Genomic DNA, 24,544 nt, shown 5'->3' on the forward strand with positions numbered 1-24,544 from the left:
AACATAAAATGTCCTTAACATAACATAAAAAATCGCACACAGACTTGTAGCTTAGTGAAATGCAGAGTGGTCTTGGTTGCCTAAATTCCCTGGCCGTATGAAGACTGACTGTGTTGACCCAGACAGCGACATATAATAAAATGAAGGCTTTAGAACGTGTCTCTATTTATTTTATGAGCTGAGTCTGGTGTGACTCCAAAGCATTGCAAAGCACAAAATAATTTATAATAATGTCATCCACTGAAAAAATTAATTCACACCAGTTTTTTTCTGCCATCATATCTTTCTTCATACTACACCCCCCCCCCCCCCCCACACACACACACACACACACACACACACACACACCTTTTTGGTTTTACTATATAACCCTGAAAATAATCTACCCACTATGTCCCCTAGGAGGCTCCATACAGTGGAGATGACCCTGGTGATGATGAAGACTGGAACTGAGCATTATACTGATTATACATACACAAATGTGATGAGGTCAGCACATTTGGGCAAGTGGCTATGGCTGTTTTTAGCCAAAGGAGTGTTTTTCGTGTAAAAATAATGCTGGGAATGGATTCAGAATCATGAAAACCCCCTAGTTTGACATGTCACATGCTACTTAAAGCATAATGAAAATTGGAAAATGTTGCCTAGTTTATAGGTTGTCTATGTATGGTGTGGTATCCAAAAATGGCCATAACCTTTTTTTCGCAGTGTTTCGGACAGAGCAGGCCTCTCATTCTGTGGACCCTAATGACCAAATGAATAGAAAATACACAAATAAAAAGTACGGCAGGTTAAACTCTATTCCTTGAGATTTGGGCCTGTGGCCCCCCGGCTATAATGTATTTTCCAACCCCCTACTTCCCCCCACCTCACACACACAAAAAATAAAACGAGCAATGTGAATAAAAACTATGTGTGTGTGTGTGTGTGTGTGTGTGTGCGTGCGTGCGTGCGTGCGTGCGTGCGTGCGTGCGTGCGTGCGTGCGTGCGTGCGTGCGTGCGTGCGTGCGTGCGTGCGTGCGTGTGCGCGCGCGCGCGCGTGCGTGTATTTTCAATTACATATACATTTTGGGGTCGTTGACATTAAATAGATTTAGGAACTACTGATTTAGGTACGTTTTTCAGAAAACTGTCAAGATTTAGAAGACATTTGTAGAATCTATGAGGTCTCAATGGGTTGAAACTGTTTTGTTGCAAAGAGTTGCGACTAGTTGCATTGGTGTGGTTTGGCTTTAACTCTAAACCTATAGTATAATTTATGAGCCAAGACCACCAATAGCACCAAGATATCCATAATATAGGGCAGGCTACACAATACACACACACACACACACACACACACAGTCACACACACAGTCACACACACACACACGAAGAGGTGGTCGCAGAGAGGCCGTCTGGGAATCGCAATGTCACCGTATCGAAGTGTCACTGAGAAAGACACTTAACACCCCACACCTCCCTGAGCACTGTATTGTTTTAATAGCGCCTACTGTTCCTAATGGTTAGGAAGCGTAAATGCAGAGGGTGAATTTCAATACAGCGACAATTACCCCAACAATACACAGAGACCACATACCCAGACAGTACATTCCCATATACACTGCCACTATGCACGGTTGGTCATGTTCTGGTTCAGTGCGCTTGGCTCAGCCTGTAAGTGAGAAACAAGGCCGGCTTTGGCCCCGGGTCAATCAGGGAACCTCAGACATTGACAAACAGCAGAAAGGGCCCTGCAGTCATTAGTCTGAGTCACATCAGCGTCCTGGCTGCACCAGCTGTTGAATTGAGAATGAAATTAATCTTGGGCCCCATGACATCTGCTGGGCAGTGCTTCCTCAAGATGTTAACCTTATTGGCCCCTGCAGGTTCTACAGCAGTAACTCACTTTACTAAAGCTTTATCTGTCAATAACTCACAGAGGGTTGGCTTTGTTCAAGTCAGTACCGGGCCGGCACCCTGAGCTCGTTCCTGTGGGTCTGGAAGTTCCGGGGACCCCCCGGAGACACCCACACGGAGTTGCACCACTCACTTCACACTGGTGTGATTTTCATTTTTTTCTTAATTATTTTGCATTCTCTCGGTTTCTCACCATTATCCTGCTACTCTTCATTTATTAATATTGAAGAAAAAACATTTTTATTAAAAATAATAAATAAAAAGAAAATAATACGTTGTTGTCATTCTGGTGGGTTTCTGAGCCTTTATTTGACTTTCACAGTGGAGAGAGCCAGGAACAGGGAGAGAGTAGAGGATTGGCGCAGCAAATCTTTGGCCAACCGGCCCAGGAATCGAACTTGCGACTCGCTGTCAGGCATTAGAACAATGTTGAACACAGCCTAACCACGCAGCTATTGGGTCTCCCTCTTGTATTTCACGTGTCCATGTGCTCTCTACCGTCTACCATTAAAAAGCTTGTTGAAAAAATAAAATCTCAAACGTGTTTGCGGCCCACTGATCTGACCACTTAGCATGAAAGTGCTACTCTGTTATTGAACATAAAGACAAAACTATAACAATTATACAATAGTTGCTGCAGGTTCTGTTTAGTCTCAGACCTGTGGGGGGATTTATTTTGCACCACCAGCTGCTGGGCCGCTTCACTTCCTGGTTCTAGATTATAGTATGCCCTCGTCTCTCGTCTCTCTTGTCATACAAGAAAATGTATGACATTCTGTGTGTGGAAAGAGAGCTCAACAGACAGGGAAGAGAAGTGCAGAGACAGTGGACCCTCCTCTCTGGCAGCTTGTTTGCAAAGGATTTATACATTATATCCAGACCATCCCCACATACAGTATCTGCATGGAACACTCCCAGAAAACTGCAGGTCTGCCACAACCCTCAGTTATTTTAAACCAACGCTTTTCTGTTTGCAGCTGTGTATTTTTTAACTTAATTTGTTAATGTATTCAAATGTCCTTTTATATGCTATATGCTATATGCGCTATTTTGCGCTGTCAAAAGGTGTTGCGTCTGAATACATAATGTGCAAAGCACTTTGAATTGCCTTGTTGCTGAAATGTGTGTGACAGGCTCAATGGTAGGACAGTATACAGCCGAGAGCACTCTTTATTTCCATGCAATATCATGTTACTGCTGCCATGCCTCAGTTCTAACCGTACTGTGGCCTCATGGGAATACAGACTAAAAACAAGCAGATAACAAATTTCATCATGACAGCCTGTCTCTCTGAGTTTGTGTGTGGGAGAATGGCTGAAATATCCTGTGACGCACAACAGGTAATCACACCCATGCTGTCTAATGGGCTCTATGCACTGCAGCCATATTGGCAAGGCATTGAGGAGTGGAGGGGGGGGGGACTGCACAAGGACCACAGGTCACACGGAAAAATGGATGGTTGGACGGATGGATGGATGGACGGACGGACGGACGGGAGTGAAAACATAGTCACCAGTCTCTGGCCACCTGGCCTGGTGGAGATAATTAGTATCAGTGATGATAGTATAACACCCTTGAAGAAAGTATTGAATAGTCCAAAATGCCACCCATGTGAAGTGATCGGTGCCTTTCATCAGGATGACAGCCACAGTAACCGTGCAGATTAATAGACTCATGCTACGCACATAGTCATGTGTTTGAGCGGTTATTAACACCGCTAAAAGAAAATAGGCAAATTACATTGCTTTTCTTTGACTTCAAGATCAATCCATGTCACAGAATGAAACATACTGAGAACCACTGCTCTACAACTCAATACAAGAATACAGCTACCACCCAAATATAATTTGTCTTCAAACGATAGGTAACCTCCCCTCTGCCTCTCCTCTGTATATTCAATGTCTCTCTCTCTCTGCTTCTCCTTCACATCCTGTCCCTCCAGAGATTCCCTCACCTCCAGCATATTATACATCAAGCGAGGACGCCCGTAAAACCGCCATCCATGCAAGATTGCATCGATCCACAGACGTTCACTGGAGGGAATGAGGGTGACTAAACGCTTTTAATACACCCATGTGCTCAGTGCCATGTTTTCTGTGGTATTTTTACGATAATGGCAGAACTCATCCTCATCATGGGATGTCAGCAGAGGCTGCAGTTTGTTTAACGCCTCTCATAGAAATACCCGAAATATCCCTAAATCCCTCATCCCACTTTACATTTATTCAGTAATTGCATTATTTCAGTTCATACTCAAAATAATACTGAAATAGCCCTATATACTGAATTGAAATTACAATTCAGTGAGTCATGATCGAGACTATTTATGAGTACATTTTCGTATTATAATGATTTCATTAGACCCCTTTTCTTTCTATACTTTTTATCCCACGATTTTGCAACCCATTTTTTTCACCCAGTGTCAATTATCTAATCCTGGGCGCTACACTTCCTCTGCCAACCTGGGGAAGGCAGCGGACTGACCTCATGCTTCCTTCAATGCATGAGGAGTCCAAGCTGCTTCTTTTCACATCAAACCCCTTTTTACATAAAACATTTTCAAACATCAAACCCTTTTTTTATTCACTCCCTGAATTGCTTCAAGCTAAAGTGATTTGCCTGCTAGGCTGCAACGTTGTCATTCGTCATTCTTGACTGCTATAGAATTTACTTTGGAGTCCAGTCCAGTTATTTCAGCATCAATGACTTCTATTGCTCTCTCTGATTTCCATTACAGCTCGCTAAAATGGGCGAGTTTGTAACAGAATGCAGTCAATTTCAGTCCCCTGCTCGTCACAATGTCACTTCATAATGGAGTACAATATTAAGTCCCAGAGACGATATGCATGGGTACTCTCACTCACACACCTACTGTGTCACTCTATCCCGCTGACCCCCATGGATATAAACCAGACATGTGCATTTGATTATCTACTATTTAATTCAGTCTTCTTTCATTCGGGTTTATCTAATAAAGATTTCATTGGAGACGAACAGGTGGGAGAGCCGGCAGCTCGATGCACCGAATCCTGAACATTAAAACTGCTTCACAATCCCAGAGACACAGTCAATCCTGTGTTAATATAAAGCTGCAATCCGTAACTTATTCTTTATGAATACAACATAACTGACAGCTGATCTACAAGCTCACAAGCTCTATGTGTGTGTGCGAGCGTGCGTACGTGTACGTGCATGTCCACATGCGCATGGGCCATTGTGTATGTGTTGAATCTCCTTTTCCCTGTATATTATTTTCTCACAGATATTCACAAGGACATCCTTCCTGATTGCCACTGTAAGGCCCACTAACATTAACACATCAAGGGGGGCTGTGCTGCGCAAACCCATAAGCGGTGTGCGGTACGTGCCTGGAATAGGGGTGAGTGTGGAAAATATACGGACAAATAAATACGCTTAGTAGTTTGAGGGAAAAGGGTCTCGGAGTGATTTCATTCCATGTTCCTTTTCAAATCTTTGGTGCAATCAGATTAATTAATAATAGCGTATGGTTTTCTATCGCAATCCTTCCTCTTACAGTACATGCCTTCTTTCGCCTATAGTTTTTTTTCTCGTGTGTATACAATAAAGTAACGTAATAGAAACGATTATTCTGTCTGGTGGAAACCTCATTATGTCCAAAATTGTTATGCTTTTCAGGGTTCAAATTCAAAAGTAGCAGATCGACAAGTTCCAAACATGCTTCCCGCCTGGTTTCAAGCTTTTAGATCTGCTACTTTTGATTATTTTGTGACGCTGTAGTATGACCTAGTAGGACATTAATTTATACAAAATAATATATGGAGATAAGACGTTTCTTCCCGACAGCGGTATATACCTTTTTAAATTCCCCTTCATTGCCACAAATCTTTAATAATTCACAATGGAAGTTTTAAATTGTGGCAGATGATCCTGCAAACGTTCAAGCTCAGAGAGGGGGAGAAGAAGCATTAAAATAAGCTTTTATTGTCTGAAGAGATGTTTCCCATGATACTCTGCTCTATGTTTTTAATTGCGAACGCAATGAGCACTAACTATGAGACCCTGCAGATCATGTCTGTGTGTCCGTGTGTGTGTGTGTCTGTCCCGCTGTTACACCACCCGCCCGCCACCAGAGGGCGCAGCTGTATCACACAAAACACACACACGCAGGCACCACACACACACACACACACACACACACACACACACACACACACACACACACACACACAACTTAACTTAAAAAAAACTTAACTTAAAATGAAAAAGAAAAAACTTAACTTAATTTTTTTTAAACACTTAACTTCAAAAAACTTAAAAATATAATCTTAAAAAACACAAAAAACTTAACTTAAAAAAAAAACTTTAAAAACACTTAACTTCAAAAAACTTAACTTAAAAATAAAATCTTAAAAAAACACAAAAAAGATAACTTTAAAAAGAAAACCTTAAAAAAGTATGTAATTTATTCTAATTGTTGTTATTGCCATTTACGAGCTGCGTTCGCTTCCCGCGTTTGCGCGTCTTACTTGTAACGCTGCTAGGGTATGTGTATGTGACCGGAAGCCTGACTGCAGTGTGAATATTATAAATGATGGATATACAACAAACCAACAACTCTACCCCACGATACAATAAAACACATACAATAAAATGGGATATTTATATATACTGTAAAAGCAGGGGAAGGAGATTATACTGAGAGATGTTAGCGTTGACCCATTAAGATCTGAAGCCAATTCTATACAAATGCCTTCTAGATCATTAGTACTCAAAGGTTTTCATGCCAAGGATCTACACAATGATGGCCATGGACATAACATTACAACAGTTCCCAACTTCCCAGCAAACTAAACGTATATGGTACAGCATTAACTTTGCGATGATGCAGTCAACAGAAAATGTCACCTCCCACACTCACCCCCTCTCTGTTCAAACTACAGTGTGCACAGGTGAACGCCATGACTAATTAGCGCCCAGCTCTGGTGATCACGCCCACCACCTAATACCAATACAGTGCCCAATCTGTCAATCAAGTGTGCATACCTTCATGTCAAGAATTAAAATACGAACCTTGATATGTATAAATCACATATGGCTCCTATACAATGCAGGCACACATGTGTACGTACACATGCATAATAATTCACATTGGTGGTTGTTTTGACCATTGTCGCTTGACCAAATGCCTGCTATTTTTTCCCTGTTTTAATAAATTAATTACATTTGTAATAAAGCAGGAAGATGGACCATGTGCAGGATCTGCAAATATATTTCTACAAATAGTACAAGAGAAACACAGAGGGGCTTTTCTGTGGAAGTTACTGCCAGACCTGGGTGAAATAGTGTCTTGTCACTTTCGTTTAGAGATTGTTTTTCATACATTAACACTCGATTCTCCAGCACCTGGAATGCACCGGGAACCAATTTGGCTGTAAAGTTGTCATTTGTCATATATTGACTGTTATAATTTACTTTGGAGTCCAGTCAGGTTATCACAGCGTCAATGACTTCTATTGCTCTCACTGACTTCCATTCTATAGCTCGCTAAAACGGAACGCAATCCCCTGCTTGTCACAATTCACACCTAGAACAAGCTTGTTCTATCTGGAAAACCTTATTTGTATTTGTATTGTAAATAAGATTAGAGAGACCCTACGGCTGTGTCATGTGTAAATAAGCTAAGAGAAACCGTATGAGTATCCTGCGTGTGTGTGGACCCCCCCCCCCCTCCCCCCAATGCTCTATAATAGTATTATCTACTATTTAATTCTGTCTTCTGTCATTCAGGTTTATCTATAATAATAGCAACTGGTTGTTTGTAGACTTCAGCTCTGTGCACACTGCACACACACACACACAGTAGTGCCAGAGCTCAGACAGCAGATGCACTCCCAGCTCTCCCAGGTGACCATAGCCTGAACCCCTCTGTCAGCCCCAGTGCATCACTGACTTCCTGATGGACAGGAAGCACCATGTGAGGCTTTGAAAGCACATCTCAAGCCCACTGACACTCAGCACAGGGGCACCACAAGGCTGCCCCCCCCCCCCCTCTCTCTATACTCTCTACACACCAACAACACCTCCACAGAGTCCTCTGCCAAGCTTCGCATGTTTGAGCATGATGCAAACCTGATGGGACTGATCCAGAAAGGTGATGAATCTGCATACAGACAGGAGGTGACACAGCTGCATGGTGCACACAGAACAACTTGGAGCTCAACCCTCTCGCTCAACCCTCTCGCGGTGCAGATGTTTCATTTGTAGATTTGAGGAGACTGTAGTAGTGCTTGCACTACTCAACAACTGAACCACATGAACATTGGACTGTTATCTACTGGTCTACTGTACACGCTGTGTACTTGTGTGTACGCATGCATTTGTACAGTAAATGTACAGTACATGTACACTATAATATCTGGTCTGTGCAATACGATACTGTAGATGACTTGTTGTCTCATAACATACAGACATTAGACATCTCAACAGACATTAGATACCAAATAATAGTCTTTATACATGCAAGGTACTTTTCCAGACAATGTTCTTTATATGATTTTCTGTAAGTGCAAGTCAAAATCCTCATGCCAGTATGTGAACATACAATAAACTGATTTCCGGTTGTGATTAGAGTGACAGGTGGGTGGAAAGGTAATGCTGAAAAGTCACAGGAAAGTATTTGTAAGCCAATTTAGATAGAAGCCAAGGTGTGACTGACAGCGGATGGGAGATAATACATCTCACACAAAACATATCCCCCCTTTTGATGATAGAATCTCTTCATCTTAGTGATAAAGATATTCTTTCAGTTCAGTTAATGAGCATTACTGAGAACGATGACTGCATTTGCTTTGATAAAAAATGCATACACTATGCTTTGGTGTAGAGTTTTTTCAAACTATATACTGTAGGCTCCAGTGTCAACATGAACACACACACACACACACACACACACACACACACACACACACACACAAAACAGTGATTTGTTTGTGAGTGAACATAGCAAAGACAGACAGTATTTTGAGAGTTTAATGCGGGAGATTTTACCATGGGGCAGAGCCATCACAAACATGACAGCTTGTTTCAAACAAAATCCAGGAGTCTGGCTTGATCCATAATCCCCCAGAGGTGCGAACAACCATAGAAATAACATAGCACTCACTCCATCTTCAGGTGAAAAAAGTATACATTCATCCTTTGAGCAAGGCTATATATATTATATATATACTGTATATACCGGTATATATATTTTTTTTCTTTTATGAATTGTGCCAGTCTGAATTAAAACCGGCTTCATATGCCAGCTTGTGTTGTCTTTTGTTTGATGTCTCAGTACTGACAGCGCAAATAGGCATTGTTGGCAACGGTTAACCTTTTTTTAAGACGCCTCACACCTGCTATTTTCTTTATCTCAGTTTTAGGCCTTTGTAAAGCAGGAATATGGACCATGTGCAGAATCTGCATATAATTATGTTTCTACAAATTCTGTACAAGAGAAACACAGAGATTGGCATTTCTGTGTATGCCAGACCTGGGTCAAATAGTGTCTTGTCACTCAGTACTGACAGTGAAAGCGCAAATAGGCATTGTTGGCAACGGTTAACGCCAGTGCAAATCACCGTTGTTAGGCGACAAGGAGGGGGAGGGAGTAGGAGGGGGAGAGCCTATTTCACCAACAACACGCCTGGAACCTGGTACGTGAACACCCACATACATGTCAGGTACAAAAAATGGAACACACTGCTCAACACGTCGCTCTGTGATGCATTGTTAGCGCAATAACCCTGGCAAAGCCGGACAAGCCTAATAATAAAGCCTTTGATGTGGTTGACCATTATCTACTTCTTGACAAGCTCCATGCCATTGGCTTACAGCGAAATGCCATTCTCTGGTTTAATCTCCATAATAGGCGCCAGTATGTTGTTTCACAAGGTACCCAATCCGATTATTCTATTATTGATAAAGGTGTCCCACAAGGTTCCACCTTGGGTCCACTCCTTTTTTCTATTTTTATTAATGATTTACCTGACATTTGCTCACACAGTCAAGTTCAGCTCTATATGCTGATGACACTGTTATATATTTTTCTGGCTCTGACATAACTCATATTCAATCATCCTTACAATCCGATTTCAACCTTGTTCAGAACTGGCTCCACAATAATAAATTACTGTTGAATAAGAGAAAGTCCTGCAGCATGGTGTTTGGCACACGACACAGTCAAGCAAGCACACTTGGAATAGGCATTAATTTTTCAAATGGCTCTCAACTTGAGAAAGTTGACTCCTTTAAATATCTTGGAGTGTGGCTCGACCCAGAGCTTACCTTCAAACCACACATAGACTACGTTACTAAAAAAACCTATGGTTGCCTAAGCTCACTTTACCGTTCTATTAACTGCTTCTCCTTTGAATTGAAATAATTATTGCTCAAGTGATTCTTCCCATTATTGACTACGCAGATGTTGTGTATCTGAACACAACTGACTCTTATCTTAAACCTCTAAATGTTTTATACAACTCCCTGTGCAGGTTTGTATTGAGATGCCCATATGATACCCACCACTGCCTCATGTACAAATCACTCAATTGGCTGCAGCCTAAATCAAGACGGCAACTACACTGGTATCTCTTCACTTATAAATGCATTTATTTTAGGTGCCCTGCTTACTTAAAACAGTACCTGACTCAGTCTACCTCATCCTATCCACTAAGACATCTACAATACCCTTACTTTAAAATCCCCAAAATCTCCAATGTGGTTGGGCGTAGGTCTTTCTCCTACAAAGCCCCATTCGATTGGAACAATTAACCTCCCTCTATATCTTAGATCCATCTCGTCATATAGTTGCTTCAGGACCTCCTTACAAGCTATTTACAAGCTATTTGTGTATGTATGTATTTGTATATCTGTTTGTATCTGTGTACTGCATATTTTGTGTATTTGTGTACAGTATGCTTTTCTGTATTTTGTTTTTTATGGGTCCCTCTTGAAAATGAGATGCTGCATCTCAAGGGGCTGTCCCTTCAATAAAAATCTGAAATCTGAAAATCTAATTAGCAGCATGTATATTTCATGTAAATGTGTCAATTCGCTGCATGTTTGGCTGTTTCCTAGCCTTAATAATACACTGAAGGAAAAGCATGCTGTTTGAGAGGCAGAGGCCTGTTGAAGACAAGGACATTGATTGCATGATAAGTCTCTGGATGTGAGAGCCCCGGCCGACCCGCTACACACATTTTACATTTAACTTCCTCACGTGCACATTTCCCGCACTTAGTTTGCACGTGATGCCAGACACATACTCACCATTCTTTGCGACTGTGCAGCAGGAAAGATCAGCAGTGCATTATGTGCATGCTCATGTGAGTAACACAACCTCTGTGAGGTTAATGGCCAAGTATAGCCCCAGTTGCAATATCCAGTCATCAAGAGAGGGAGAAGTGTATAAGAGCAAAGTGCCGGTGTGTATAGAATGGATCTATTTCCTGGTTCCAAGAGTACCAAGGAACCTTGGGGACTCTTCATTTATCTCTCTCTCTCTCTCTCTCTCTCTCTCTCTCTCTCTCTCTCTCAATGAGATGGTTGAGATAGAAATGTTCTTTTTATTGTGTTGCATACAGTATATGGAAATAAATGGACGGGGATTACTGTGCATCTTCATGTATGAGATTGCATGTGGGGTTTTTGCGTGTGGCTGGGCTGTGTGTCTGGATAATGGCTCTCCCATATTCTGGCTGTGTGGAGAGTCGGCCCTCCTGTCACAGTGACAAAAGGCACCGCTGCCTGGTCCCCCTGGAGCTGATGCTGCAGATGAGAGCACCCAGTACAGTAGAGAGAGAGAGAGAGAGAGAGAGAGAGAGAGAGAGAGAGAGAGAGAGAGAGAAGTGAAGTGAAGTGAAGAGGAAGGGAGAGAGAAATAAAATAAATGGATGGGGAGGAAAGGGGAGAGAGAGAGAGAGATAAGTGAAGAGGAAGGGAGAAAGAAGAGATGGGTGGGGCAGAGGGAAAAGGGGAGACAGAGAGTGAGACGAGAGAGAGAGGAAGGGAGAGAGAGAAGTGAATAGAGATGGATGGGTGCCAGACAGAAAGAAAGAAAGAAAGAAAGAAAGAAAGAAAGAAAGAAAGAGGTACAGTATGAGCGAGGGAGAAAGATAGGCCGTACGTAGCTGTGGAATAAAGAAAAACGGAAAGAGACGGAAAGAGAGACATCGCCAGGAAGAGGGAAAGAGAGACATTGACAGGAAGAGGGACAGAGAGAGAGAGAGAGAGGGACGGAAACTGGCGTGAGCATGAACATATAAATAAACTGTAACCTCTGGGGTCCTACCACCATCCATCTGCTGCTGCTGCTGGCCTCCGCGGTACACCTTCAGTAAACACGACATGCCCTTTTTTAACTACTCAACTATCTGTTTACATCCTCCTCTCCACTCCTCCAACCCCCCCGGACACAGAAGAGGAGCACGCAGCCCAGGGTCAAGGCTCTCTCGGTCCTTCCCACACACCTCCCAACCTCACCCCCTAACCCCCTTCATCCCTCCATCCCTCTCTCTCTCTGCCAAGGGGATACCCTGACTAATAGAGTGCTCGCAACCTGTTTAGCCAAAGCCCCTGGTTTGTGTCGTGTGGTGTTCCAGTGTAATTAGGGTTGCAACCATTGAGTATTTTCACATACTATAGTCATTCTATTGATGACTTTTTCCGATTAATCAAATAATGAAGCAATAATGTATTACTGTAACACGTGCTGCTTACATTTCTGACAAATTTTTTGTCAATCTTTGTTTTCGTTCCTGATCCGATCCCGATACCATCTCCCTGTGGTTTTGCAGCTGCAGGGGGTCATAAACACTGCCCAGAGGATCATGGCATGTCCCCTTCCATCTCTGGAGGACCTCTACAAAAGACATTGTAGCAGGAGAGCCAACAGTATTCTCAAAGACCCATCCCACCCAGGTCATCACCTGCTGCAACTCATGCCCTCAGGGAGGCGCTATAGGGTCATCAAGGCAAGGACGAACAGACTGAAGGACAGTTTCTACCCCAGAGCAGTCATTGCGAGTGATTGCGAACGCAATGAGCACTAACTATGAGACCCTGCAGATCATGTCTGTGTGTGTGTCTGTGTGTCTGTCTGTCTGTCCCGCAGTGACACCACCCGCCCGCCACCAGAGGGCGCAGCTGTAGCACACACACACACACACACACACACACACACACAAACAACCACACAAACACACACACACACACACACACACACACAAGAAAAAAAAAGTACGTAATTTATTCTAATTGTTGTTATTGCAATTTACGAGCTGCGTTCGCTTCCCGCGTTTGCGCGTCTTACTTGTAGCTCTAAACACTCTGACACTCGACACTTTATGGACTAAAAGGACTTACTGTGCAATATGCGTTAAATGTTTGTATTTTATATAGAGTATTATGTCTTTTGTTTTAAATGCACTGAGCTGGATTGCAAATCAATTTCGTTGTCTTGTACAATGACAATAAAGATATTCTGATTCTGATTCTGATTCTGACCACAATTCCTGTGTTAGCCGATACCGAATGAGACCATGAGACTAATATTTATAATAATAATAAATAAATAAAAAGTCCACCGACCGGAAGTCAAGGGTTGACGTTAGTCTAACTTGACACATTTACAATTATTTAACATTATTTAACATTATGCTATGCTAAGCTTTGACCGTTCATCTGCGTTGCATTATTCACACGTTGGACTAGTAGGAAACCGCATGGAACATGCGACAAAAGTTAGCAGGTGTTTTCCTTTATATATATATATTCTGTTTAGCTTCTTTTTTTTTACGCTTGCGTTGTTGCGCCCCTCTTGAGCAGACCTGTAGCAGACCTGTCCTTGATCCATGCGACAATGTGTGCATTCATCGCTTCCCGTTGGAAAGGCTCTTTATACTGTGTGTGGGGAGAGGGAGACGAAGCCAACTCTATGGACGGAGCAGAGCGGCAGTGTTTGTTTAGAGACAGATATCTCGTGTTGTGTTTATAGCCATCTAGCTATATATCTCGTGTTGCGGTGTTGTGTATATAGCAGACTCCTGACTCAAATGTGCACTTGCAGTTTGGGCAAACTCGAAAGCAAACTCCACATGCCCCAACATTTTATTTTCCCGCATAGTATGACAAATAAGGGCCGATACCAATACTGTGCCGATACCAATACAGTATCGGGACATCTCTACTTGCTATATTTTCTGACTACTGAACATCAAGAGATTGCAAAAAAAAGAAAAACAAAAAGGTCAGTACAGGTCAAAATAATTGCAAAAATATTGGAAAATAGGTGAGCTATACACGCTCTGCAAAATAAGTGCTCCGCAGCTGTTTGATTATTTATTTATATATTCATCTAAACTTTATTGCTGCAGCTTTTTCTTTGCTGTCAATCTGTCTCAGGACAACACTTAGTTGATGCCTCAACTCCCTCTCTCTCTCTCTCTCATGCTCACACACCCACGCACACATAATGTATGTACTGTACACATATGGCACTGGCATGCAAATCTTGTTCCCTATTGAGAGATCCCTGCTATTGCATTGCATAAGCATTGCTCTAAAAAGCAAGATGGGCTGATATGAAAGCCTGCGGTGTTGGCGTGTCAGGACTCTCTCTGCATGAGAGCATAGTCTTAACGTCAACCTGAACATGACACGCAGCCTCATGCATTACAAACAGTAATGTATCTGTTTGAAGTCTCAGTGACTGCTGTGTTTCCCAAACAAATAGGAACCATTTTTATGGGTGGTGAGCAAATATCCAATTTTTAAGGGACCAAGAAGTCACGAAGTGACTTTGGTCAGTTATTGTTTTTGTGGGGTTTTTTCTTCTTCTCCTTCTCCTTCTTCCGCCAAAAATAGCAGTTCTGATTGAAAAAGTCGGAACCGTGCAGTCAGTTTTCGAGAAACGCAGGAATCTGGTAGAGTGACTATGCGAAGCCCATGACCATTGGCCAAAGGGTGGCTTTGGATCTATACGGACAAAAAAATCGTAGTACATTTTCTTTAAGTGAAAGAATTACGTTTTTATGAGCCAATGAAAATTGCTGTTTTGTGAAACGTCTTCTTCTGCCCCTAATACCTACATGCAGCGTAATTTGCTCATGACACTTTACAGTATAGTAGAGAGTCATGCCAAATAGCACTGAAAGCAGTCTTACTCCAATCTAGCTGAGTTTGACTCAAACACGACATCGGTTCTGGTATTCCACAGGGCTCGATTCTTGGTCCTCTGTTATTCTCCCTGTACATACTGCCATTGGGAGAACTCATTACCAATCACGGAGTCAATTTTCATTTCTATGCTGATGATACCCAACTATATCTTTCTGTAGCTCCAGATGATCCCCCCCTGTGCTTTAGACCCGCTGTTGACCTGTCTGTCTAGCATCAAATGAGTGAGAACTTTCTCAAGCTAAATGAGGATAAGACAGAAGTTCTCATAGTCGGTTCTAATGAGCAGAAAGACTCAATAATAAGCAGACTTGGCAACCTGACTGTAGAAAGTAACAGTACAGTAAAGAACTGTATCCTTATTGATTCATTGGCCATAATTCCATAGCATTGCCCATAATTCCATAGCATTGGCCTTCAAGTCCATAACATTGGCCATAATTACATAGCATTGCCCATAATTCCATAGCATTGCAGATAATTCCATAGCATTGCCCATAATTCCATAGCATTGGCCCTAAATTCCATAGCATTGGCCCGAATTCCATAGCATTGGATAGATCTAAGTCTGGGTTATCTGAGTGGAGCTCCTGGATAGATCTAAGTCTGGGTTATCTGAGTGGAGCTCCTGGATAGATCTAAGTCTGGGTTATCTGAGTGGAGCTCTTGGATATATCTAAGTCTGGGTTATCTGAGTGGAGCTCCTGGATAGATCTAAGTCTGGGTTATCTGAGTGGAGCTCCTGGATAGATCTAAGTCTGGGTTATCTGAGTGGAGCTCCTGGATAGATCTAAGTCTGGGTTATCTGAGTGAAGCTCCTGGATAGATCTAAGTCTGGGTTATCTGAGTGGAGCTCCTGGATAGATCTAAGTCTGGGTTATCTGAGTGGAGCTCCTGGATAGATCTATGTCTGGGTTATCTGAGTGGAGAAAACTTGATTTTCAGGCCTGTGCAGCTCAGAGCATGGTCACACTGAGTATACAAGTAAGACGCGCAAACGCGGGAAGCGAACGCAGCTCGTGTGTGTGTGTGGTTGTTTGTGTGTGTGTGTGTGTGTGCTACAGCTGCGCCCTCTGGTGGCGGGCGGGTGGTGTCACAGCGGGACAGACAGACAGACACACAGACAGACATGATCTGCAGGGTCTCATAGTTAGTGCTCATTGCGTTCGCAACTAGTCTATAATGCCACATACTGTACTGTACTGTACTGTACTGTACTGTACTGTACTGTACTGTACTGTACTGTACTGTACGTGTACAAATTATTATTTGTACACAATTTTCTATTGTCATGGCAGTGTGGTTCTCAAACCTTTTCATGTCAAGGACCCACAACATTATATGTAATTGGCCGCTGACCCACATCCCAAAATAATATGTTGTGCAGGGACCCCCAGAAGCAAAGATTTTAGTTAAAAACATTTGCTGTGAAATAATACATATTTAAAGATTTGCAGATTTTCACGATTTTTCAAGAAATAGCAGATCTACAAGCTCATATGAGCTTTTATATCTGCTATTTTTCAACAGCTAAAGTCTAAAATAATGGTTAAAAGAAAACATCTATACATTATTCATCAATATTCATGTTCACCTGTGTTGGAGCAAAGATAAATGACATAATTACGATCCATATCAATAGCATTATCATTATCACCACGGCTCTTGTCTCCATAATTAGTTTTCTATTAACAAACATTGCATTAGGTCTTCAGGGAAATTAGTGGGCAATTAATCCTCATGCAGTTTATTATGAGATAGAATCCAACCAGTTTTAAAGTTGAGTTATAATTATAATTATTATTTTGCCATGTGACAGAATATGAGTGTGGTCTTATTGTAATTTAATAGCTTGGCAATTCGACTATGTGCTATAAAAACAAGGAAAAGTCTGCTTAGCTTTGCACACAAGTAGGCCATTCATGGCCAACAAGCGCAAGTTGGCAGCTCAACAGAGTGCATTTATTGCGACCGAAGGTCCCAGTTAACTATGGAATCGTGCATTTCCTGTGTGTTGGTCGGGCACCATATATAGATAGATAGATAGATAGATAGATAGATAGAATACTTTATTGGCAGTTTAAGAAAATTACAGAAAATGACATAATTAAAAAAAAAACGCCAAATGGACTTGGACTTGTGACATGAAACTATACACATACATACTGTACAGACAAAACAACCATGGAACATATAATACATAATCCTTATATATAAGGCTGGGAGCTATATACATAGGACAAGAGGTACCCTGAGGGAATAGTCCTGAGCATGGGAGATGGGCTATCCAGGGTCGGAAGCTAACTATGACCAGTTAGTGTGTAGATGGAGCCATGATTTCAGGTCTTTCCTAAATATTGCAATAGTTGCAATAGAATTTAGGGATTTCAGGGCTGGAGGGAGTGCATTCCACAGAGTAGTGGCTGCATAGAAAAAAGCATTTTTTCCCATGAGTGTCCTGAAACTGGGGGGAACTAGGTCATAAGGACTTCCTCTGGTTGAGTACCTGTGAGCATCCCTCACTCTGGGCAGGTAGCCCAGCAGGTACTCTGGAACAGAGGCACCTAGGATCTTGAAGACCAGACACAATGAGAGCTGAGATACTCTCTCCTCCACCCTTAGCCATCCCAGGCTACTAAAGTGGGCAGAGGTAAGATGAGACCTGGGGTTCAATTTTAGTAGTAACCTCACAAGCTTGTTTTGGGAGGTCTGCAGCTTTGTTTTCAAAAGCTTGGAGATACCTCTGTACCATGAAGTACACGCATAGTCAAAGTGGCACTGGATGAGGCCACCGGCCAAGGTCCTCATAGCACTGCTGTTGACATAAGGGGATATCCTGCCCAAGAAACGAGTTCTCTGGTTGACCTTTGAGATCACTTTCATTGCCATTTTTTCACCTGTGAGTTTGTTATCTAGTATAAAACCCAAGTAAGTGACCTCTTCCCTATTTGTGACCACACTGTCACCCACTCTAACTGTGAAGCCTGGGGACTTGTTGAGGTTATGACTTGAACCAAAGAGAATAGACTCAGTTTTCCCAAGGTGCAGTGACAATTTGTTGTCGGAGAGCCAAAGACCGATGCTACCGAGCTCTGTGCTGAGTACTTTCTCGACCTGCGACTTATCTCTGTCCGAGACCAGGAGAGCTGAGTCGTCTGCGAACAAGAACAGATTGCATTTACATGCCGAGTTAATGTCATTTACATAAATTAGAAACAGTAGAGGCCCTAGGATGCTCCCTTGGGGGACCCCACACTCTACTGGAAGGGAGGTAGACAGGGTACCATTTACATCGACCACCTGTTTCCTTCCCTCAAGGTAAGATCTCACCCATTTTAATGATGGGCCATCAAAACCAATTGCCTTCAGCTTGTTTAGCAGTATGGAGTGGTTCACAGTGTCAAACGCCTTTTGAAGGTCCAGCATGACCATGCCACAGTACTTGCCTGAGTCCACCTCACGTCTGATGTTATCTGTCAAGTATAACAGACATGTGTCAGTGGAGTGAGATCTTCTGAAGCCTGACTGAAATTCAAAAAGAAGCTTGTTTTGAAGCAGATATGAATTTATCTGTTCATACACTAGTCTCTCTATGACCTTTGAGATGGAACAAAGGATGGACACAGGGCGGTAGTTCCCAGGGTCCAACTTGCTGCCCTTTTTATAGAGAGGAACTACTCTTGCAAGTTTGAATTCCTGTGGAACATGGCCCTGTCTGATGGACAGGTTTGTAATGTGAGCCACAACAGGGGCAATAGAAACCGCTGCATCTCTGAGGAACCTAGTGGGGATACCATCATGGCCGGTAGCTTTGGTTGGCTGTAAGGCACTGAGTTTTGATAACACGTCCTCTGTTGTTACGGACAAGATTTTGAAGCTGTCCTCAACAGCACCGAGACCTTTGTAAAAAGAGCTTATATGCTGCTCTCCATAAAGGCCTGAATGGGAGGGCAACTTGTCCACCAGTGTGGAAGCTATGGGTATATGGTGTCCACTGCCCAGGTCTCGTGACATCATGTGACATCATCAGCGATGGAGATGTGGAGGCCCTGATGTCATAGTAAATGCGACCTGCTGTTGCAGTTAAGCCCATATATGGAGATCCCTGATGTCATCAATATTGACCAGCAACTCTACATCTGACCTCAAACCCTTAGATCTCCATATATATGGATATATGTCAGAACTCAAACCCTTAGATCTCCATATATGGATATATGTCAGAACTCAAACCCTTAGATCTCCATATATGGATATATGTCAGAACCTGTTCTGGCATTCCATATGTTGATCCTTCCCCTTCCATCCTTCTCAACAGGCCCTATCTGGGCCCTCATCAAACCCTGTACACTCAAGAGAATGTCCCAGCTACCACCATTAGATCTCCATATACTGTATGGAGCTCACCTGTTCTGACATTTCATATGTTGATCTGACCTCATCAAACCCTGTACACTCAAGACATGTTCCTTATATGGCCACATATGGATTATATGGAATTAGGTTATACATTATATGGTCCAACCAGATATAGCTGCTGCACATGCTGCTTAACACACAGAGGGAAAAGAAGAGAAGAAAAAAAATATATAGCACATTGTTGACATACTATTACTTGACACTACTAGGCAGGATGTTTGTTTTGGGTTTTTTAAGCCACCTAGGGATAAATGAAACAACGCCTTCTCCAGACAGACAGACTGCCCATAGTAGCTGAGACAGAACAGTATTTAGCCAGCTTTTTTGCATTTGTTTTTAGCAATCCACCCAATTGCAGACCCCTGAGCACAAGTTTATGGACATGGCCCAGACTTCCAAATACAAGGACAATAAGTTGACAGTTATATCCTAAGGTCATAATACGTTCCACCAGAAGCTGATATTTCATAAGTTTGGATGTAAAACAAGTGTCCATATACAAATCAAATGGGCAGCCTATTTCAAATATAGTGACAGTTTTTCTAATTTCATTGATGAACACAATATCTGGGGTATTTAGAAGATTTTGTAGTGAATTGACATGTGTGTCATTGTGATCAAACCAGTCTATTTTTACAGTGCTGTGTTTATACATTCTTGTTGTACTGTCCTGTACTCCTCTGATCTTGTCTGAGACCAGGTCCACCAGACGGTCATGTCTGGCAATGTACAGTCCTTTATAGTGGCTGCAACCATTTAAGATGTGTGCGACTGTTTCTTTGTCATGTGGTACTGGATGTAGGATGCAGTGTGGGTCGTGTGCTGATGGGTACCAGGTTGCCAAGTTGAACTTGGTCGGCAACACCTGTAAACGGGCTTTAATAGTGAAAATGAGAATGTCCTCACTATGGTGTTATTTGACAGTATAGAGTGTGATAATGAGTGGTTTGCAAAGGGAAGAAGAGCCAGTTTTCCCTGCAGCCTCAGACTGGTCCAGTGTTGTGCACTTTCTGATCGCTTCATTCCTAGAATGGTGGCTCTTGCGGTCGCGGATTTGATTGACAGTTCATGGTGCGCACCGTCCTGCTCGTAGGTTGCACATGCACGGACACGCGGATCTATGATGATGCTGTTGTTGCATTGTTGTTGAGCGCAGCAGTTGTTGTATCAGGCGCCACCCACTTCAACTGTAATCCTGATCGCTGGCATAGATCATTAAGATCCATCCAGTCGGACCGCACACAGAATCCAGCGGCTTCAATGTCCAATTTACCATTCGCCTTAGTCTTGAATCCAAGGAACTGCGTCTCATTCTCCAGCGCGGGTGGTACTTTACGTCGCTCCACCCTCAGCCCAGAGAATGCAGGAAATTCAAAATAAAATCAAAATGGATCCAAATCTTTTCGAGTTTTCACCTCCTCCATCATGCCCGAAGAGAGAGGCATTCTGAGGCTGCGGACAACCGGGGCTGTGTGTGTGTGTGTGTGTGTGTGTGTGTGTGTGTGTGTGTGTGTGTGTGTGTGAGAGAGAGCCCCCCTACCCCGGAGAGGCTCATGATCTCGGCCGCAAGACTATGCCTCAACTCGGCTCGGACAACCAGGCCGATAATTCATCATAGCGATATTGATTATTACAATGAATACACACTATAGTTCACTTGAACGATGTTGTGGTAACTAACTACGGTATTACAGTGGGGTGTACATGTCAGCCTGCTGCAGTTCCCCTAAAAAACCCCATGCCAACCTCAATTGCATTCTAACTAAGAGTTTCGGGCGATTTCTTTTTTCTTTTTTCAATTACATTTACATATAGCCAATATAATATGACTAAATGTACCGTCAAAAACGCTAGCCTGACCTAGTAGCCACTTGTTGCTAGCGCCGTAGCCCATCGCGAACGCTTTCAAACTGTTTTCAGTCAGACCACGTGATGTACTGTACCACCCATATTAATTTTGGCGCGTGTCATTGGACCTTTAAGGCTGTTGCTAGTGTTAACACATTACTTCATAAGTCACTTACAGCATGTATGCGTGTTGGTTAAACCATGTTAAATCAAACATGAGGAATTACTCTGAGGCACAAGTTGCCTTTGAAATATCCTCCTAGACCTGCTCTATTATAGATAAAGTAAACATTCCTCATCAAAACCCAATTAGAGCTCTTCCTGCAGGGGGAAAAGTTTGTACTGTATAATAAGTAGCAGTAAAAAGGACTAGTGGCTATAGGCTTAAAGCTGTAAATAAGGAAAGTTAAAACAACAATGACTTAATTACCCACTTTGCAACTTTGGCTCCAGCCTTTAAAGGACACCTCCAAAGACAAACTGCGGTCATTATACAGCATGACGGGGCAGAACCAGACTATGCTGTGAAAAAGTAAACTCCAAGTTTTAACCAGCATAACTACTTTTACTTTGTTTATACAAGAACGCTGTTCGTTAAAGCTGCAGTAGGCAAAAGACGACGGTCTGTCTTCAACCTAAAACTCACATGACCAAAACCCTGTATGTTGCCATACATCATCAATGCATTGATATACGTATCAAAAATAAAACGTTATACTTTGGAATACTTAAGTATTATTGTAAAGCATGTACTTTTGCAGACACGAGTATCCAGTTCTATAACTCAAGTAAAAATTGGACAGAACAACTTTCACTTGTAGCTGAGTAATATTTCACCAGGGAGTATCTATACTCAAGTACTGAGGTTGAGAACTTTATCCAACACTGGCTATAGTATACGCAAGTTATAGTCAACTTGCAAACTTGCGTAGCTTGCGATACAGATACACTGGAGTGGGTCACGGGTATGCGCACCACTCTGTGGGTTATGTAACTATGACGTGTCAAACAGCTGACCAATTTGCCAGCTTATTTTAGCTCACCTCATTCCACTGTTGCTCTTCTTCTTCTCACTACCAGTGGGCAGTGTGGTATAAGTTTTTGTTTTTTTACTTGAGTAAAAGCAGCAATACTGTACCACAAAAGCAGTGCAATGTTGCACAACATTGCACTGCTCACTTCACAGGGGTGTGATTTTTATTATTATTACAGTATTAGTTTTTTTCTTATGAAAGCAGAGAGTCTTCTGTTTCATACGGTATATAGTATGTACATGTCGCTATAGGCCTTATTTTGTGAATAATAGTTCTTCAGGTCCATGCCTTCTCTGAAGTTCTCTCTGAAAAAGAGAATTTTAGACAAGGCATGGACCTGAACAACTAAATATTCACAGAATCCATGGAACAGGGCAAAGCAAGAACAAATTATAATTTACAACTGCGTCCTGACAAAAGGCTCTTGAGAGAGAGGGGAAAGGGGCCGAAACGAAAATAAATCAACAAAAACAACACAATATAAGAAACCTACAATGTAATTTTGCAAGTACACCAAATAAACTGAACACGTTACTGCAGGGCGAATGGACAACAATAATGGCTAACAGAGTTAACTGAGGAACAGCAGCATTTGTCTTTAAAATGTCCATAATAGATACTAAAAAGCCGACCTGGAAATGAAAGTGTCCAGTTTTAAAGTCTCTTACTCTGCCAACCAACACTGTGTTGAATTATTGTTTGATAAGAGATAACCAACATGCACATCCCCAACCCAAGTTTAGGCAGTTTACTGATCGACGAACAGTACGTTTGGAGAAGAATAAATAAACGCTTGCACAGTGCACACTGAGGGCTCACAAGGCTCTTCCTCAGACAAGAAGAGCGCATGGCAAACTGAAGATTTATAGCTTGACTTTAAAAGAGTGATCACTGAGTCCATCATTACCTCAATTCGTGCCAGCCTCCCAACAATATTTCAACATTGCATTTGAAACAAGACAACAGGTCAGTGGACCTTCACTCTCTCCTAAATATTTTATACTTCTGACATTTGTGGCTTGTAGAAACACAACCACACCTGAAGGTCACCTGTCCCTGTGGCGGGCCTATACGCTTGAGGAAGGCGCCTGCACACCACAGTGGAGCCACCACCAGATGCTCTGCTGGATCTCCTGTTGTCTAATAAGAGTTCACTTTTATAAATCCTCTCCTGTCCTGTCTGCTCCATTCTATTCTGCTTCTCTGTCAAATCTGATTACGGCATACAACAGGGATAACCTTTTTAAAAATTAATCCCTCACCACCACACAAAACACATTTCTGTTTCAAACTTGTGGGCTGCATTGGACATAACACTATGGTGTGTGTGGGGTCAGTCTGGGCTATGCATGCATGCATGGGAGAGATGATATTGCACTTAACACAGTTTTGTTCCCTGCAGTGACATGTCCTCTGCCAGGATCGCTGTTTTATTCTCAGTGATTATTATTATTATTTTTACCGTGCAACCCCCCCGTCCCAACCCCCGTCTCTCTCTCCTCACTTGACCCCTCAGATGAAACAACTCCATAAGTCCAGTCCATTAACGTCATCCACTAACACCCATATAGTCCCAGATAAGTTGTTGACAAGCAATTGTTCTCTGGATGTGTTGTTCAGCACTATATACGTTGTCATGAGTGAGTCAGTAAATCAATCAATCAAGCAATGACTGAAGCCTCAGTTTATATGTATAGTATATATGCACAGTACACACACGCATGTGTGTGCACACAATAAATCCCACTTTCTCTTAGTTAACACTGTCAATTATCAACATAGTTTTAGTTATGAACACAGCCTATTAGAAGGAACATCTGAGAAGGGCTCAGTCTTTCTTATGTGTGAAAGGCAGCTGAAAAGAGAATGAGCACTTCAAACCTATCCTCTGTTGCTGGGTACAAAGAACGACCTCTAAGGCACCTTTTATCATGCTGGAATCATACGTTTCACTTGGGTGAAGATGCTGAAACATTTAAATTAAGCTCAAGAGCAGACTTCTAAGAGATCTGATGGCTGGTAATGCATGGGCTGTTCTGGGGAAAAGGCTGAAAACCACTGAGAGAAACACAATCTTGCACATTTAAGCTCAAAACACATTGCATCAGCTCTGTTTGCTATTCAACAAAGTATACAGGCCTTAAGTG

Source organism: Protomyctophum parallelum (assembly GCF_964188405.1).
Source record: "Protomyctophum parallelum genome assembly, chromosome: 13".
In the NCBI taxonomy this organism is placed as follows: Eukaryota; Metazoa; Chordata; class Actinopteri; order Myctophiformes; family Myctophidae; genus Protomyctophum; species Protomyctophum parallelum.